Raw genomic sequence first — 20318 nt, forward strand, 5'->3', positions numbered from 1 at the left:
CGAGAGCTAGGAGATCGAAGCTATGGAGCGGCAACCTGGAGAACACCTTGGAGTGGAAGACACCGTCTCTACAACCCAGACCCAACTTGTAGGCCTAATGCAGTGTTGTTTCAACAACTACTAAACGAGAGCTAGAAGATCGAAGCTATGGAGAGGCAACCTGGAGAACACCTTGGAGCGGAATACACCGTCTCTACAACCCAGACCCAACTTGTAGGCCTAATGCAGTGTTGTTTCAACAACTACTAAACGAGAGCTAGAAGATCGAAGCTATGGAGAGGCAACCTGGAGAACACCTTGGAGCGGCAGACACCGTCTGTACAACCCAGACCCAACTTGTAGGCCTAATGCAATGTTGTTTCAACAACTACTAAACGAGAGCTAGAAGATTGAAGCTATGGAGAGGCAACCTGGAGAACACCTTGGAGCGGAAGACACCGTCTCTACAACCCAGACCCAACTTGTAGGCCTAATGCAGTGTTGTTTCAACAACTACTGAACGAGAGCTAGAAGATCGAAGCTATGGAGAGGCAACCTGGAGAACACCTTGGAGCGGCAGACACCGTTAGTACGCCCTACCGAAGTAGTAGCCCCAATGCAGTTTTCAAATTCCTATTTTTTTCAGCGGAGGACAGCTGTATTGAGTGGCGCAGACAGACACAGGTAGTAGGCCTTAAACAAAAAATTTGGCTCAATGCAGTTTAAAAAAGGTTACAGGGGTACACAGGCAGCATTGCTCTAGTCAGTGGAGGACAATTTCAATTATGGACCGCAGACAGACTTAGTACGCCTACAATAAAAAAAAGATGCTCTATGCAATTTAAAATAGGTTCCAGGGGTATACGGGCAGCAGTGGTCTGGTCAGTGGAGGACTAGTGGAAGGAGGGACAGCAGACAGGCTTAGTAGGCCTAACATAACAAAAGTGGGCTGCAGGCACTTTAAAATAGCTTCCAGGGGTACACGGGCAGCAGTGGTGTGGTCAGTGAAGGACAATTTCTATAATCGACCGCAGACAGGCTTAGTAGGCCTAACATAACAAAAGTAGGCTGTAGGCACTTTAAAATAGGTTCCAGGGGTACACGGGCAGCAGTGGTCTGGTCAGTGGAGGACTAGTGGAAGGAGGGACCGCAGACAGGCTTAGTAGGCCTAACATAACAAAAGTTGGCTGTAGGCACTTTAAAATAGGTTCCAGGGGTACACGGGCAGCAGTGGTGTGGTCAGTAAAGCACTATTGAAAGGAGGGACCGCAGACAGGCTTAGTAGGCCTAACCTAACAAAAGTAGGCTGTAGGCACTTTAAAATAGGTTCCAGGGGTACACGGGCAGCAGTGGTCTGGTCAGTGGAGGACTAGTGGAAGGAGGGACCGCAGACAGGCTTAGTAGGCCTAACATAACAAAAGTACGCTGTAGGCACTTTAAAAAAGGTTCCAGGGGTACACAGGCAGCAGTGGTCTGGTCAGTGGGGGACTAGTGGAAGGAGGGACCGCAGACAGGCTTAGTAGGCTTAACATAACAAAAGTAGGCTGTAGGCACTTTAAAATAGGTTCCAGGGGTACACGGGCAGCAGTGGTCTGGTCAGTGGAGGACTAGTGGAAGGAGGGACCGCAGACAGGCTTAGTAGGCCTAACATAACAAAAGTTGGCTGTAGGCACTTTAAAATAGGTTCCAGGGGTACACGGGCAGCAGTGGTCTGGTCAGTGGAGGACTAGTGGAAGGAGGGACCAGAGACAGGCTTAGTAGGCCTAACATAACAAAAGTAGGCTGTAGGCACTTTAAAAAAGGTTCCAGGGGTACACGGGCAGCAGTGGTCTGGTCAGTGGAGGACTAGTGGAAGGAGGGACCGCAGACAGGCTTAGTAGGCCTAACATAACAAAAGTAGGCTGTAGGCACTTTAAAATAGGTTCCAAGGGTACACTTGCAGCAGTGGTCTGGTCAGTGGAGGACTAGTGGAAGGAGGGACCGCAGACAGGCTTAGTAGGCCTGACATAACAAAAGTTGGCTGTAGGCACTTTAAAATAGGTTCCAGGGGTACACGGGCAGCAGTGGTGTGGTCAGTGGAGGACTATTGGAAGGAGGGACCGCAGACAGGCTTAGTAGGCCTAACATAACAAAAGTAGGCTGTAGGCACTTTAAAATAGGTTCCAGGGGTACACGGGCAGCAGTGGTCTGGTCAGTGGAGGACTAGTGGAAAGAGGGACCGCAGACAGGCTTAGTAGGCCTAACATAACAAAAGTAGGCTGCAGGCACTTTAAAAAAGGTTCCAGGGGTACACGGGCAGCAGTGGTCTGGTCAGTGGAGGACTAGTGGAAGGAGGGACCGCAGACAGGCTTAGTAGACCTAACATAACAAAAGTAGGCTGTAGGCACTTTAAAATAGGTTCCAGGGGTACACGGGCAGCAGTGGTCTGGTCAGTGGAGGACTATTGGAAGGAGGGACCGCAGACAGGCTTAGTAGGCCTAACATAACAAAAGTAGGCTGTAGGCACTTTAAAATAGGTTCCAGGGGTACATGGGCAGCAGTGGTGGTGGTCAGTGAAGGACAATTTCTATAATGGACCGCAGACAGGCTTAGTAGGCCTAACATAACAAAAGTAGGCTGTAGACACTTGGAATTATCTTGCAGGGGTACACAGGCAGCATTGGTGTTGTCAGCGGAGGCCGATTGTAATGAGTGTCTGACAGTTAGTACTCACCAAAAATAAATAGATGTTAATGTCTCGCAATACAACAAAACCAAAAGACAAAAGGGTGGCATACTTAGGTACAGGGGTGGGCTCCTCTGCTGAGTTTCAGACCTAGTAATTTGGCGCAAAGTATTTACTGGTGTAAATATAGGACACTGCCCCTGACTATTTTAAGTAGCATCATACATGTCAACACATTGGTATTACGGTAAGGAAACACGGCACTCAGTAGATATGAGGGTTGGCGGTGCTCAAGTAGGGTGTCCACCCCGTATATTAAAGATGAATGAAACTTGGCACTCAATTTTTGAGAAGAAAAGCTTCTTAGTTTATTGATGCATCCAGACAAACAAAACCGCTAAACGTTTTCGGTCCACACCGGACCTTCGTCAGAGCGTTTCTTAGACATTGACTGGATGAGGAAGCTAATGAGCCTGAATGAGCGTCAGCCAGAGCACGGGATATAGGAGCTGCAGTCTGCACTACTAGCGCTCAGGATCCAGCGCCGTTACTCCCTCCAGGCTTTGTGCCTCTCCTCTGGCGCTTCACCTTCCTTTGTGATCCTGCAGCAGACTGCAGCTCCTATAAAACGTTTAGCGGTTTTGTTTGTCTGGATGCATCAATAAACTAAGAAGCTTTTCTTCTCAAAAATTGAGTGCCAAGTTTCATTCATCTTTAACACATTGGTATTGTCAGTGCCAGGCATTGAAGGATGTCAGCGCATAGACTAAACATTGGTGGAGCTGTGAGAGATAATTTTGCAAGTGGTAGAGCACTTTTTGAGCTGGGGGGGGAACTCTCTTGTGGCCGGCGGTACAGGCCCAGGGCCCCTCATGTTACAACGGTGTGTCTGACGTTGGGTGCGCACCACCACCGCCAGAGACACTTTATTGTACTATGAGGGACCCAGTGGCAGTGCCGTCGACCAAAAGCGTGCACACCCACCTCTTCAGACAAACGGCACTCTCACGGGTGCTTGCGCCAAGTGGCGAGACCACGGCCCCGTGGGGGGAGTTTGGCCATTTTGGGAGGTGTAAACATGTCATATGCTGGACAAACAGCTGCTGCAAATTACGAGATTGGAAAAGTCAGTCAGAGCAGTCCACAAGCAAGACCTTTTCATAGGAAAGCTAGGTGCCAGCCGGGAAAGGTGGGGCAAAAGAATTCGAAATCCAGTTGTGGTTCATTTTAATGAAGGTTAGATCATCAACATTTTGGGTAGCCAGACGAGTCCTTTTTTCGGTTAATACTGAACCTGCAGCACTGAATACTATTTCTGATAGGACACTAGCTGCTGGGCAAGCAAGCTCCTGCAATGCATATTCTGCCAATTCTGGCCAGGTGTCTAATTTGGATGCCCAGTAATCAAATGGGAATGACGGTTGAGGGAGAACGTCGATAAGGGATGAAAAATAGTTAGTAACCATACTGGACAAATGTTGTCTCCTGTCACTTTGAATTGATGCTGCAGTACCTGTCCTGTCTGCGGTCATAGCAAAATCACTCCACAACCTGGTCAGAAAACCCCTCTGTCGAACGCCACTTCTAATTTGTGCACCTCTAACACCTCTGGCCTGTTGCCCCCTGCAGCTCGTGTGATAACGCTCACCGTCGCTGTGTGCTGGGAATGCCTGAATCAAACGGTCAACAAGAATTGATTGTTTGGTTGCTAATATTTGTTCCAGGTTCTCATGTGGCATAATATTTTGCAATTTGCCTCTATAGCGAGGATCAAGGAGGCAGGCCAACCAGTAATCGTCATCAGTCATCATTTTAATAATGCGTGGGTCCCTTTTGAGGATACGTAAGGCATAATCCGCCATGTGGGCCAAAGTTCCAGTTGTCAAATCTGCGGTCGTGCTGGGTTGAGGGGCAGTTTCAGGCAAATCTACGTCACTTGTCTCCCTAAATAAACCTGAACCCGGCCTTGCAACGCTACCAGATACTATTGGCCCCGGAGAAGCTTCCTTATTAAAAAAATACTCATCCCCATCATCCTCCTCGTCCTCCTCCTCCTCCTGTTCGCCCGCTACCTCATCCTGTACACTGCCCTGACCAGACAATGGCTGACTGTCATCAAGGCTTTCTTCTTCCTCTGCTGCAGACGCCTGCTCCTTTATGTGCGTCAAACTTTGCATCAGCAGACGCATTAGGGGGATGCTCATGCTTATTATGGCGTTGTCTGTTGTGGATTCTGTTTTTGGGCTCCCTCTGGTGGTTACAGATGGTACTGGGTGACTTGTGTTTTCTGCGGTCTCTGGTGTCCACCTGTTCTATCAGGATATGGGAGTTTCCTATTTAACCTGGCTTTCTTGTCATTTCCTCGCCGGCTATCAATGTAATCAGTGTGTCTTGTTACCTCTGCTTCCCGCTTCTGTAATCTTCAGGACAAGCTAACTTTTTGATTTTCCTGTTCCACGTTTTGCTTAATTTTTGTCTTAGTCCAGCTTGCAGATATGTGATTCCTTTTTGCTGGTTGCTCTAGTGGGCTGATATTACTCCTCATGTTCCATGAGTTGGCACATGAGTTCAAGTAATTTCAGGATGGTTTTTTGTAGGGTTTTTCGCTGACCGCGCAGTTCACTTTTGTATCCTCTGCTATCTAGCTTTCGCGGGCCTCATTTTGCTGAATCTGTTTTCATAACTACGTATGTGCTTTCCTCTCATTTCACCATCATTACATGTGGGGGGCTGCTATTTCTGTGGGGTGTTTCTCTGGAGGCAAGAGAGGTCTGTGTTTCTTCTAATAGGGGAAGTTAGTCCTTCGGCTGGCGCGAGACGTCTAGGAATCATCGTAGGCATGTTCACCCGCTACAGCTAGTTGTGTGTTTAGGTTCAGGATCGCGGTCAGCTCAGTTTCCATCACCCTAGAGCTTGTTTTGTTTTTTGTGCTTGTCCTTTTGTGATCCCCTGCCATTGGGATCATGACAGTATAGCCGGCCCAAAAGTGGTAATCGTATTGGCTGAAGTAGGAGGAAAAGTAGCCTGAGGAAGTTTTTTTTTTCTCCCCTCAGAGTTTGCTGCCTAGCCTTAATTGCAGCCTGGCTGTGTCTTACCTCCTCTTAATCCTTGAATGGCTCTGACCTCAGCTGTTTATCATGGACGTCCAGAGTTTGGCTTCCAGCCTGAATAATCTTGCTGCTAAGGTTCAAAATATACAAGATTTTGTTGTGCATGCTCCTATGTCTGAACCTAGAATTCCTATCACAGAGTTTTTTTCTGGAGATAGATCTAGTTTTCTGAATTTTAGGAACAATTGCAAGTTGTTTCTTTCTTTGAAATCTCGCTCCTCTGGAGACCCTGCTCAGCAAGTCAAAATTGTTATATCTTTCCTGCGGGGTGACCCTCAGAATTGGGCATTTGCATTGGCACCAGGTGATCCTGCGTTGCTCAATGTGGATGCGTTTTTTCTGGCATTGCGTTTGCTCTATGAGGAACCTAACCTAGAGATTCAGGCTGAAAAAGCTTTATTGGCTCTCTCTCAGGGGCAAGATGAAGCAGAAATATATTGTCAGAAATTTCGGAAATGGTCGGTGCTTACTCAGTGGAATGAGTGCGCCCTGGCTGCAAGATTCAGAGATGGCCTTTCTGAGGCCATTAAAGATGTTATGGTGGGGTTTCCTGCGCCTACAGGTCTGAATGAGTCTATGACTATGGCTATTCAGATTGATCGGCGTTTACGGGAGCGCAAACCTGTGCACCATTTGGCGGTGTCTTCTGAACAGGCACCTGAGACAATGCAATGTGATAGAATTCAGTCCAGAAGTGAACGGCAAAACTATAGGTGGAAAAATGGGTTGTGTTTTTATTGTGGTGATTCAGCTCATGTTATATCAGCATGCTCTAAACGCACAAAAAAGGTTGATAAGTCTGTTGCCATTAGTACTTTACAGTCTAAGTTCATTCTGTCTGTGACTCTGATTTGTTCATTATCAGCCATTTCCGTCGATGCCTATGTGGATTCAGGCGCTGCCCTGAGTCTTATGGATTGGTCATTTGCCAACCGCTGTGGGTTTAGTCTGGAGCCTCTGGAAGTCTCTATTCCTTTGAAAGGAATTGACTCTACACCTTTGGCTATGAACAAACCTCAGTACTGGACACAAGTGACCATGCGTATGACTCCCGTTCATCAGGAGGTGATTCGCTTCCTGGTACTGTATAATTTACATGATGTCTTAGTGCTTGGTCTGCCATGGTTACAAACTCATAACCCAGTCTTGGACTGGAAAACGATGTCTGTGTTAAGCTGGGGATGTCAGGGGGTTCATGATGATGCACCTCCGATTTCTATCGCTTCATCTACTCCTTCTGAGGTTCCTGTTTTTTTGTCTGATTATCGGAATGTTTTTGATTAGCCTAAGCTCAATTCGCTTCCTCCTCACAGGGATTGCGATTGTGCTATAGATTTGATTCCTGGCAGTAAATTTCCTAAAGGTCGTTTGTTCAATCTGTCAGTGCCAGAGCATACTGCTATGCGGGATTATGTTAAGGAGTCCTTGGAAAAGGGACATATCCGTCCATCTTCGTCCCCTTTGGGAGCAGGTTTTTTTTTCGTGGCCAAAAAAGATGGTTCCTTGAGGCCTTGTATAGATTACCGTCTTTTGAATAAGATTACAGTCAAATATCAGTATCCTTTGCCATTGTTGACTGATTTGTTCGCTCGCATTAAGGGGGCTAAATGGTTCACTAAGATTGATCTTCGGGGTGCGTATAATCTTGTGCGGATAAAGCAGGGTGATGAGTGGAAAACCGCATTTAATACGCCTGAGGGCCATTTTGAGTATTTGGTGATGCCTTTTGGACTTTCTAATGCTCCTTCTGTCTTCCAGTCCTTTATGCACGATGTTTTCCGTGAATGTCTGGATAAATTTATGGTTGTGTATTTGGATGATGTTTTGGTTTTTTCTGATGACTGGGAGTCCCATGTTCAGCAGGTCAGGAAGGTGTTTCAGGTCCTGCGGGCCAATTCTTTGTTTGTAAAAGGTTCAAAGTGTCTCTTTGGAGTCCAGAAGATTTCTTTTTTGGGGTATATTTTTTCCCCTTCTACTATTGAGATGGATCCCGTCAAGGTACAGGCTATTTGTGACTGGACGCAGCCTACATCTCTTAAGAGTCTACAGAAGTTCTTGGGCTTTGCTAATTTTTATCGTCGTTTCATAACTAATTTTTCTAGTGTTGTTAAACCTTTGACGGATTTGACTAAGAAGGGTGCTGATGTTGCTGATTGGTCTCCTGCGGCTGTGGAGGCCTTTCAGGAACTTAAGCACCGGTTTTCTTCTGCTCCTGTGTTGCGTCAGCCAGATGTTTCGCTTCCTTTTCAGGTTGAGGTTGATGCTTCCGAGATTGGAGCGGGGGCGGTTTTGTCGCAGAGAAGCTCCGATTGCTCAGTGATGAAGCCATGTGCGTTCTTTTCTAGAAAGTTTTCGCCCACTGAGCGGAATTATGATGTTGGTAATCGGGAGCTTTTGGCCATGAAGTGGGCATTTGAGGAGTGGCGTCATTGGCTTGAGGGTGCTAGACATCGTGTGGTGGTCTTGACTGATCACAAAAATCTGATTTACCTTGAGTCTGCCAAGCGTCTGAATCCTAGACAGGCTCGTTGGTCACTGTTTTTCTCCCGTTTCGATTTTGTGGTTTCATACCTGCCAGGTTCAAAGAATGTGAAGGCGGATGCTCTTTCTAGGAGTTTTGTGCCTGACTCCCCTGGAAATTCTGAGCCCACTGGTATCCTTAGGGATGGGGTGATTTTGTCGGCTGTCTCCCCAGACTTGCGACGTGCTTTGCAGGAGTTTCAGGCGGATAAACCTGATCGTTGTCCGCCTGAAAGACTGTTTGTTCCGGATAATTGGACCAGTAGAGTCATCTCCGAGGTCCATTCTTCTGCGTTGGCAGGTCATCCTGGAATATTTGGTACTAGAGACTTGGTGGCCAGGTCTTTTTGGTGGCCTTCCTTGTCGAGGGATGTGCGTTCTTTTGTGCAGTCTTGTGAAGTTTGCGCTCGGGCTAAGCCTTGCTGTTCTCGCGCCAGTGGATTGTTGTCACCTTTGCCTATCCCGAAGAGGCCTTGGACGCATATTTCCATGGACTTTATTTCGGATCTCCCTGTCTCTCAAAAAATGTCCGTCATCTGGGTTGTGTGTGACCGCTTTTCTAAGATGGTTCATCTGGTGCCCTTGCCTAAGTTGCCTTCCTCCTCTGAGTTGGTCCCTCTGTTTTTTCAGAACGTGGTTCCTTTGCATGGGATTCCGGAGAACATCGTTTCTGACAGGGGATCCCAGTTTGTGTCTAGATTTTGGCGGACGTTCTGTGCTAAGATGGGCATTGATTTGTCCTTTTCGTCTGCATTCCATCCTCAGACGAATGGCCAGACGGAACGAACTAATCAGACCTTGGAGACTTATTTGAGGTGTTTTGTTTCTGCTGATCAAGATGACTGGGTTACCTTTTTGCCGCTTGCCGAATTTGCCCTTAATAATCGGGCTAGTTCTGCTACCTTGGTTTCTCCTTTCTTTTGTAATTCGGGGTTTCATCCTCGTTTTTCCTCTGGTCAGGTGGAGCCTTCTGATTGTCCTGGAGTGGACATGGTGGTGGATAGGTTGCATCAGATTTGGAGTCATGTGGTGGACAATTTGAAGTTGTCCCAGGAGAGGGCTCAGCAGTTTGCTAATAGCCGTCGCCGCGTGGGTCCTCGACTTCGTGTTGGGGACTTGGTGTGGTTGTCTTCTCGTTTTGTTCCTATGAAGGTCTCTTCTCCTAAGTTCAAGCCTCGGTTCATCGGTCCCTATAGGATCTTGGAAATTCTTAACCCTGTGTCGTTTCGTTTGGATCTCCCGGCATCGTTTGCTATTCATAATGTGTTCCATCGGTCGTTGTTGCGGAAGTATGAGGTACCTGTTGTTCCTTCGCTTGAACCTCCTGCTCCGGTGCTGGTGGAGGGAGAATTGGAGTATGTTGTGGAGAAGATCTTGGATTCTCGTGTTTCCAGACGGAAACTCCAATATTTGGTCAAGTGGAAGGGTTATGGTCAGGAGGATAATTCTTGGGTGGTTGCCTCTGATGTTCATGCTGCTGATTTGGTCCGTGCATTTCATAGGGCTCATCCTGGTCGCCCTGGTGGTTCTTGTGAGGGTTCGGTGACCCCTCCTCAAGGGGGGGGTACTGTTGTGGATTCTGTTTTTGGGCTCCCTCTGGTGGTTACAGATGGTACTGGGTGACTTGTGTTTTCTGCGGTCTCTGGTGTCCACCTGTTCTATCAGGATATGGGAGTTTCCTATTTAACCTGGCTTTCTTGTCATTTCCTCGCCGGCTATCAATGTAATCAGTGTGTCTTGTTACCTCTGCTTCCCGCTTCTGTAATCTTCAGGACAAGCTAACTTTTTGATTTTCCTGTTCCACGTTTTGCTTAATTTTTGTCTTAGTCCAGCTTGCAGATATGTGATTCCTTTTTGCTGGTTGCTCTAGTGGGCTGATATTACTCCTCATGTTCCACGAGTTGGCACATGAGTTCAAGTAATTTCAGGATGGTTTTTTGTAGGGTTTTTCGCTGACCGCGCAGTTCACTTTTGTATCCTCTGCTATCTAGCTTTCGCGGGCCTCATTTTGCTGAATCTGTTTTCATAACTACGTATGTGCTTTCCTCTCATTTCACCGTCATTACATGTGGGGGGCTGCTATTTCTGTGGGGTGTTTCTCTGGAGGCAAGAGAGGTCTGTGTTTCTTCTAATAGGGGAAGTTAGTCCTTCGGCTGGCGCGAGACGTCTAGGAATCATCGTAGGCATGTTCCCCGGCTACAGCTAGTTGTGTGTTTAGGTTCAGGATCGCGGTCAGCTCAGTTTCCATCACCCTAGAGCTTGTTTTGTTTTTTGTGCTTGTCCTTTTGTGATCCCCTGCCATTGGGATCATGACAGTTGTCTGCACTAACCAGCCGTGTGCATTCCTCAAAACACTGAAGGACTTGACACATGTCTTGTACCTTCGACCACTGCACACCTGACAACTCCATGTCTGCCATCCTACTGCCTGCCCGTATATGTGTATCCTCCCACAAAAACATAACAGCACGCCTCTGTTCGCACAGTCTCTGAAGCATGTGCAGTGTTGAGTTCCACCTTGTTGCAACTTCGATGATTAGGCGATGCTGGGGAAGGTTCAAAGACCGCTGATAGGTCTGCATACGGCTGGAGTGTACGGGCGAACGGCGTATATGCAAGCAAAGTCCGTGCACTTTGAGGAACAGGTCGGATAACCCCGGATAACTTTTCAGGAAGCACTGCACCACCAGGTTTAAGGTGTGAGCCAGGCAAGGAATGTGTTTCAGTTGGGAAAGGGAGATGGCAGCCATGAAATTCCTTCCGTTATCACTCACTACCTTGCCTGCCTCAAGATCTACAGTGCCCAGCCACGACTGCGTGTCTTTCTGCAAGAACTCGGACAGAACTTCCGCGGTGTGTCTGTTGTCGCCCAAACACTTCATAGCCAATGCAGCCTGCTGACGCTTGCCAGTAGCTGCCCCATAATGGGACACCTGGTGTGCAACAGTGGCAGCTGCGGATGGAGTGGTTGTGCGACTGCGTTCTGTGGACGAGCTCTCGCTTCGGCAGGAGGACTAGGAGGAGGAGGAGGGGGTGCGAACGGCTACAGCCAACTATTTCCTAGACCGTGGGCTAGGCAGAACTGTCCAAAAATTGCTGTCCCCTGTGGACCCTGCATCCACCACATTCAACCAGTGTGCCGTGATGGACACGTAACGTCCCTGGCCATGCCTACTGGTCCATGCATCTGTTGTCAGGTGCACCTTTGTACTCACAGATTGCCTGAGTGCATGGACGATGCGCTCTTTAACATGCTGGTGGAGGGCTGGGATGGCTTTTCTCGAAAAGAAGTGTCGACTGGGTAGCTCGTAGCGTGGTACAGCGTAGTCCATCAGGGCTTTGAAAGCTTTGCTTTCAACTAACCGGTAGGGCATCATCTCTAACGAGATTAGTCTAGCTATGTGGGCATTCAAACCCTGTGTACGCGGATGCGAGGCTAAGTACTTCCTTTTTCTAACGAGAGTCTCATGTAGGGTGAGCTGGACTGGAGAGCTGGAGATCGTGGAACTAGCGGGGGTGCCGGTGGACATGGCATACTGAGAGACGGTTGGAGACGGTATTCTTGCCGGTGCCCTATATGCAGTGTTTCCAACTACGAAACTAGTGATTCCCTGACCCTGACTGCTTTGGCCTGGTAACGAAACCTGCACAGATACTGCAGGTGGTGCGGAAAATAGTGGCCTTACAGTGACGGAAGGGATGTAGCGTTGCTGACTAGCTTCATTGGCCGAGGGTGCTACAACCTTAAGGGACGTTTGGTAGTTAGTCCAGGCTTGCAAATGCATGGTGGTTAAATGTCTATGCATGCAACTTGTATTTAGACTTTTCAGATTCTGACCTCTGCTTAAGGTAGTTGAACATTTTTGACAGATGACTTTGCGCTGATCAATTGGATGTTGTTTAAAAAAATGCCAGACTGCACTCTTTCTAGCATCGGATACCTTTTCAGGCATTGCAGACTGAGCTTTAACCGGATGGCCACGCTGTCCTCCAACAGGTTTTGGCTTTGCCACTCGTTTTGGGCCAGATACGGGCCCGGCAGATGGAACCTGTTGCGATGTTGATGCCTGCTACGACCCCTCCTCCTCCGCTTCAGAACTACTGTCGCCTGCACCCTGTTCCCCCAATGGCTGCCAATCGGGGTCAACAACTGGGTCATCTATGACCTCCTCTTCTATCTCGTGTGCAACTTCGTCTGTGTCACCGTGTAAGCCGGTGGTATAGCGTTCGTGACGGGGCACCATAGTCTCATCAGGGTCTGATTCTGGATCAGTACACTGCGAGGGCAATGTTGTGGTCTGAGTCAAAGGAACAGCATAGTAATCTGGCTGTGGCTGTGCATCTGTGCACTCCATGTCCGATTCAACTTGTAATGGGCATGGCCTGTTAACTGTTTCACTTTCTAACCCAGGAACAGTATGTGTAAAGAGCTCCATGGAGTAACCCATTGTGTCGCCTGACGCATCCTTCTCTGTTGTTGTTTTGGCTGAAGAGGACAAGGAAGCGACTTGTCCCTGACTGTGAACATCCACTAACGACGCGCTGCTTTTACATTTACCAGTTTCAGAAGAGGAGGCAAAAGAGCTAGAGGCTGAGTCAGCAAGGAAAGCCAAAACTTGCTCTTGCTGCTCCGGCTTTAAAAGCGGTTTTCCTACTCCCAGAAAAGGGAGCGTTCGAGGCCTTGTGTAGCCAGACGACGAACCTGGCTCCACAGCTCGAGACTTAGGTGCTATATTGTTTTTCCCACGACCACCTGATGCTCCACCACCACTACCATCATTACCAGCCGGCAATGAACGCCCACGGCCACGACCTCTTCCACCAGACTTCCTCATTGTTTTAAAAACGTAACCAAAGTAACGGTATTTGTTACTGTTAAACAACTTACAAGGTGAACTCAATCTTCTGTAGGATTTAGATATCCCTTTATAGGTGGGTGAGACTGCAAGGAAAATCAGGCACAATGTTACACACTCGGTTTTCTGTGGCACAAAATGAGAGAGATGCCACACACGCAGGACTGTCACTCAAGCACAAATGCCAATATTAATCTCCCACTATTTTTTTTTTCAGGAAGAATTTAAAAACCAAAATAACCAAAAAACAGACACTACGCTTTCTGTGGCCCACAATTTGAGAGAGATGGCACAGACAGGACTGGCACAGAAGCACAAAGGCCAATATTAATCTCCCACTATTTTTTTTTTTTCAGGGAGAATTTAAAAACCAAAATAAAAAAAAGACACTAGGCTTTCTGTGGCCCACAATTTGAGAGAGATGGCACAGACAGGACTGGCACAGAAGCACAAAGGCCAATATTAATCTCCCACTATTTATTATTTTTTTCAGGGAGAATTTAAATACCAAAATAAAAAAAAAAGACACTAGGCTTTCTGTGGCCCACAATTTGAGAGAGATGGCACAGACAGGACTGGCACAGAAGCACAAAGGCCAATATTAATCTCCCACTATTTTTTTTTTCAGGGAGAATTTAAAAACCAAAATAAAAAAAACAGACACTAGGCTTTCTGTGGCTCACAATTTGAGAGAGATGGCACAGACAGGACTGGCACAGAAGCACAAAGGCCAATATTAATCTCCCACTAATTTTTTTTTCAGGGAGAATTTAAAAACCAAAATAAAAAAACAGACACTAGGCTTTCTGTGGCCCACAATTTGAGAGAGATGGCACAGACAGGACTGGCACAGAAGCACAAAGGCCAATATTAATCTCCCACTATTCATTTTTTTTTCAGGGAGAATTTAAATACCAAAATAAAAAAAAGACACAAGGCTTTCTGTGGCGCACAATTTGAGAGAGATGGCACACAGGACTGGCACAGAAGCACAAAGGCCAATATTAATCTCCCACTAATTTTTTTTTTTTCAGGGAGAATTTAAAAACTAAAATAAAAAAAACAGACACTAGGCTTTCTGTGGCCCACAATTTGAGAGAGATGGCACAGACAGGACTGGCACAGAAGCACAAAGGCCAATATTAATCTCCCACTATTTATTTTTTTTCAGGAAGAATTTAAAAACCAAAATAACCAAAAAACAGACACTAGGCTTTCTGTGGCCCACAATTTGAGAGAGATGGCACAGACAGGACTGGCACAGAAGCACAAAGGCCAATATTAATCTCCCACTATTTATTTTTTTTTCAGGGAGAATTTAAAAACCAAAATAAAAAAAAAGACACTAGGCTTTCTGTGGCCCACAATTTGAGAGAGATGGCACAGACAGGACTGGCACAGAAGCACAAAGGCCAATATTAATCTCCCACTATTTTTTTTTTCAGGGAGAATTTAAATACCAAAATAAAAAAAAGACACTAGGCTTTCTGTGGCCCACAATTTGAGAGAGATGGCACAGACAGGACTGGCACAGAAGCACAAAGGCCAATATTAATCTCACACTATTTATTTTTTTTTCAGGGAGAATTTAAAAACCAAAATAAAAAAAATAAAAAAAACTAGGCTTTCTGTGGCCCACAATTTGAGAGAGATGGCACAGACAGGACTGGCACAGAAGCACAAAGGCCAATATTAATCTCACACTATTTATTTTTTTTTCAGGGAGAATTTAAAAATCAAAATAAAAAAATAAAAAAACTAGGCTTTCTGTGGCCCACAATTTGAGAGAGATGGCACAGACAGGACTGGCACAGAAGCACAAAGGCCAATATTAATCTCCCACTATTTTTTTTTTTTTCAGGGAGAATTTAAAAACCAAAATAAAAAAAAATAAAAAAAAAACTAGGCTTTCTGTGGCCCACAATTTGAGAGAGATGGCACAGACAGGACTGGCAGAGAAGCACAAAGGCCAATATTTAATCTCCCACTATTTATTTATTTTTTCAGGGAGAATTTAAATACCAAAATAAAAAAATAGACACTAGGCTTTCTGTGGCCCACAATTTGAGAGAGATGGCACAGACAGGACTGGCACAGAAGCACAAAGGCCAATATTAATCTCCCACTATTTATTTTTTTTTCAGGGAGAATTTAAAAACCAAAATAAAAAAAAATAAAAAAAAAACTAGGCTTTCTGTGGCCCACAATTTGAGAGAGATGGCACAGACAGGACTGGCACAGAAGCACAAAGGCCAATATTAATCTCCCACTATTTTTTTTTTTCAGGGAGAATTTAAAAACCAAAATAAAAAAAAACAGACGCTAGGCTTTCTGTGGCCCACAATTTGAGAGAGATGGCACACAGGACTGGCACAGAAGCACAAAGGCCAATATTAATCTCCCACTATTTATTTTTTTTTTCAGGGAGAATTTAAAAACCAAAATAAAAAAAAAGACACTAGGCTTTCTGTGGCCCACAATTTGAGAGAGATGGCACAGACAGGACTGGCACAGAAGCACAAAGGCCAATATTAATCTCCCACTATTTATTTTTTTTTCAGGGAGAATTTAAAAACCAAAATAAAAAAAAACAGACTAGGCTTTCTGTGCCCCAAAATTGGAGAGAGATGGCACACACAGGACTGGCACTCTAGCAGAAATGCCAATCTTAATCTCCCACTACTTTTTTTTGTTAGGGAGAATTGCCAAGAAATCAGGGCCAGTATTACACACTAGGCTTTCTGTGCCCCAAAATTGGAGAGAGATGGCACACACAGGACTGGCACTCTAGCAGAAATGCCAATCTTAATCTCCCACTACTTTTTTTGGTTAGGGAGAATTGCCAAGAAATCAGGGCCAGTATTACACAATAGGCTTTCTGTGCCCCACAATTGTAGAGAGATGGCACACACGACTAGCACTCAAGCACAAATGCCAAGATTAATCTCCCACTATTTATTTTTTTTCAGGGAGAATTAAAAAAAAAAAAAACAAGGACTGTCCTACAATTACTATCTCCCTGCAGTAATCTCAGCCAGGTATGGCAGGCAGCAATAACAAGGAGTGGACTGCTGCACAAATTACATCAAAAGTGTGGACAAACAAACAAGATAGCTGTGCAGAAAGGAAGGAACAAGAGGATTTGTGCTTTGAAAAAAGCAGTTGGTTTGCACAGAGGCGTACACACAGCAATGCAGCTATCAGGGAGCCTTCTAGGGCAGCCCAATGAGCTACAGCGCTGAGGAAAAAAAATGTAGCTTCCACTGTCCCCGCAAACAAAAGGTGGTGTTGGACAGTGGAAATCGCTACAGCACAAGCGGTTTGGGGGTTAATGGACCCTGCCTAACGCTATCCCTGCTTCTGACGAAGCGGCAGCAACCTCTCCCTATGCTCAGATCAGCAGCAGTAACATGGCGGTCGGCGGGAACGCCCCTTTATAGCCCCTGTGACGCCGCAGACAGCAAGCCAATCACTGCAATGCCCTTCTCTAAGATGGTGGGGACCAGGACCTATGTCATCACGCTGCCCACACTCTGCGTCCACCTTCATTGGCTGAGAAATGGCGCTTTTCGCGTCATTGAAATGCGACTTTGGCGCGAAAGTCGCGTACCGCATGGCCGACCCCACACAGGGATCAGGTCGGGTTTCACGAAACCCGACTGTGGCAAAAGTCGGCGACTTTTGAAAATGAACGATCCGTTTCGCTCAACCCTACTGTCAAGTCCTTCAGTGTTTTGAGGAATGCACACGGCTGGTAAGTGCAGATGACGCCATCATAAGCATGAGCATCCCACTAATGCATCTGTTGATGCAAAGTTTGACGCACATTAAGGAGCTGACATCTGCAGCCGAGGAGGAGGGAAGCCTTGATGACAGTCAGCCATTGTCTGCTCAGGGAACTCTCCTGGACGAGGTGGCGGACAAAGAGGAGGAGGAGGATTATGGGGATGAATATTTATGGGAGGAGGATGCTTCTCAGGGGGCAATACAAACTGGTGGCATTGCCAGGTCAGGTACAGGGTTTTTGCGGGACACAACTGATATTGATTTGCAAGAAAGTGCTCCTCAACCCAGCACAAGCAGTAAATTGACGCCTGGAACATTGGCCAACATAGCTGAGTATGCCTTGTGTATCCTAAAAAGGGACCCCCGCATTATCAAAATGATGACCGATGATGGTTACTGGTTGGCCTGCCTCCTGGATCCACGATATAAAGGAAAATTACAAAATATCATGCCACATGAGAACCTTGAGCAAATATTGGCTACCAAACAAGCAACTCTTGTAGACCGTTTGGTTCAGGCATTCCCAGCACACAGCGGCGGTGATGGTTCTCACAAGAGCCGTAGGGGGCAACATGGCAGAGGTGTTAGAGGTGCACAAATCCAAAGTGGCGTTGGACAGAGGGGTTTTGTGACCAGTTTGTGGAGTGATTTCGCAATGACCGCTGACACGACCAGTACTGCTGCATCGATTCAAAGTGACAGGAGACAGCATCTGTCCAGTATGGTTACGAACTGCTTTTCCTCCCTTATCGATGTTCTCCCTCACAGGTCATTCCCCTTTGATTACTGGGCATCTAAAATAGACACCTGGCCAGAATTAGCAGAATATGGATTAAAGGAGCTCGCTTGCCCTGCTGCTAGTATGCTATCAGAAAGAGTATTCAGTGCTGCTGGTTCAATACTGACTAAAAAAAAGGACACGTCTGGCTACCCAGAATGTTGATGATCTAACCTTCATTAAAATGAACCAATCATGGATTGCAAATTATTTTGCCCCACCTTCTCCTGCTGACACGTAGCTTGCCGGAAAAATGTCTTGCCTTTGGCCTCCTCTTACTGACTTCTCCAATTCCTCCATTTGCAGCTGCTGAATGTCCACCAAAGGCCATTTTTATAACTCCCTAAATGGGCTTACTCCCCCCACAGGGCCATGGTCACCACCTGGCGCAAGCACCCGTGCGAGTGCCGTTTGCCTGGACAGGTGGGTGTGCCCGCTCTTGGGCTACGGCACTGGCACAGGGTCCCTCATAGTACAATGAAGTGTCTCTGACGGTGGTGGTGCACAACCAACGTCAGACTCATCGTTGTAATATGAGGGGCCCTGTGCCAGTACCGCCGCCCACGAGAGAGTGTTCCCCCCAGCTCCAACAGTGCTCTACCACTTGCAATACTTACCTCTCCCTGCTCCACCACTGTGTAGTCTGTGCTGTTAAATCCTTCAATGGCACTGCCAATACTAATTTGTTGAAATGATAGATGATAGTTAAAATATACAGGGGCCCTGAACTCCATTTAGACCAGTTAATACTTTGCACCTACTACCACTGTCTGCTACTCAGCAGAGGAGCCCACCCCTGTACCTAGCTATGCCCCCTGTTTAGTCCTGTTACCCATTTTGAACTGCATTTAGCCTACTTTAGTATTTGGGCCTACTAACTGTGTCTGCCACTCATTACAGTTGTCCTCCACTGAACAAAGCAATGCCGCCCGTTTAGTCCTGTTACCAATTTTGAACTGCATTTAGCCTACTTTATTTTTTGGGCCTATATCTGTGTTTCCTCCTCATCCTGCCCATTGCCCAGCCACTGCTAGATGAGTCTGCTGGTACATTGACCCAGACCACTACATTCCCCTTGCACTCTACACAGCCAGAATCTGACCCTGCTGAAAGTCAGGTTTCCCTTCCCGCATACTATACCTTACACGGGGGCAAAGAGGAAGGTGCAGATGAAAGTGCAGGTTCCTTCATGAGGTGGGGGCATACTCGTTGGCGACGTCACTGACACAGGGCCCCTCATAGTACGCAAAAGTGTCTCTGCCAGTGGGAGGCGCCACCCGCCGTCAAACACACCGCCGTACTATGAGGGGCCCTGTGCCAGTGCCAACGAGTGGGCCCCCCTGCTTGCTCAGGATCACAGCACTTACAAAGTTGAAATACTTACCTCTCCCTGCTCCACCGCCGTGACGTATTCCACGTTTCCTGGGCCCACGAAAATCTTGAGCCAGCCCTACCCCCCCACAACTTTAGCCAAATGACCCCCAGTTTTCAATGCCTAACTATTATTATAAAGTAAATTAAGATTGACAAGCTTAAGTAATAAGAATTGATGTTTTTGGCATTACAATGGACACTGTAGGTGTTTTCCTGTCCTCCACTCACTGCCGACTTTGATTCCCAATTGACTTGCATTGGGTTTCGTGTTTCAGTCGACCCCCGACTTTTCGCAATAATTGGCCGATTTCACCCGACCCGACTTTTGACAAAGTCAGGTTTCGCGAAACCCGACTCGATCCGAAAAAAGTAAAAGTCACTCAACTCTAGTCCTTACATCTTGCCAGTCCTAATCTAAAAAAAACATCGTAAGAGGAAAAACCTCCACTAACTATAGACACAAAAACACCAGTACACAGGCTGAAAGGTACTTTACCTGTCACGGCCACTGACCAATTGCACTATCAAGGTGCAGCGGACCCAAGTTCAGATGGCAACTTCACAGGTGCATAAATACCGATGAGGCAGCCAGCCTACAATCAAGGATTGGCCGCTTGGTACACCAGTGAAAAAAGAAAAAAGATAATCTGTAGGTGGCATGTTCATACTTAAGTATTGTGGCCATACTATCAACCAATACCTTGCATATATTGTTATGTTTTGGTGCACTTTATATTTTTCTGGGTGCGGGTGGGCCCTAGATGGCTCTGTAAACTGTGGCCTCTGTTCACACAGGATGCATTAGTCAGAACTGGTTAGCCCCTCATATGGCATCATTAATAGGCTTTGAGCCATATGCTCTGCATTCTCTGTGTGAACATGCCACATACAGTTTATCTTTTTTCACTGGTGTATCAAGCGGCCAATGCCTGATTGTAGGCTGGCTGCCTCATCGGTATTTATGCATCTGTGAAGTTGCCATCTGAACTTGGGTCCTCTGCACCTTGATAGTGCAATTGGTCAGTGGCCATGACAGGTAATGTACCTTTTTGCCTGTGTTCTGGTGTTTTTTTGTCTATAGTTAGTAGAGGTTTTTCCTCTTATGGTGTTTTTTTTCTCTGTTACGATGATGTCTGTCTTTCTGGACATGCACAAAAATGTGGTTAACTACGCTTTTGTTCATTCCTAAAAAGATATGACACCGCCAGAGCAGAAGCCATAAAGAGTCCGAAGTGACTACATCTGCCACA

The sequence above is a fragment of the Ranitomeya imitator genome, chromosome 1, assembly GCF_032444005.1.
Source record: "Ranitomeya imitator isolate aRanImi1 chromosome 1, aRanImi1.pri, whole genome shotgun sequence".
Taxonomy (NCBI): Eukaryota; Metazoa; Chordata; class Amphibia; order Anura; family Dendrobatidae; genus Ranitomeya; species Ranitomeya imitator.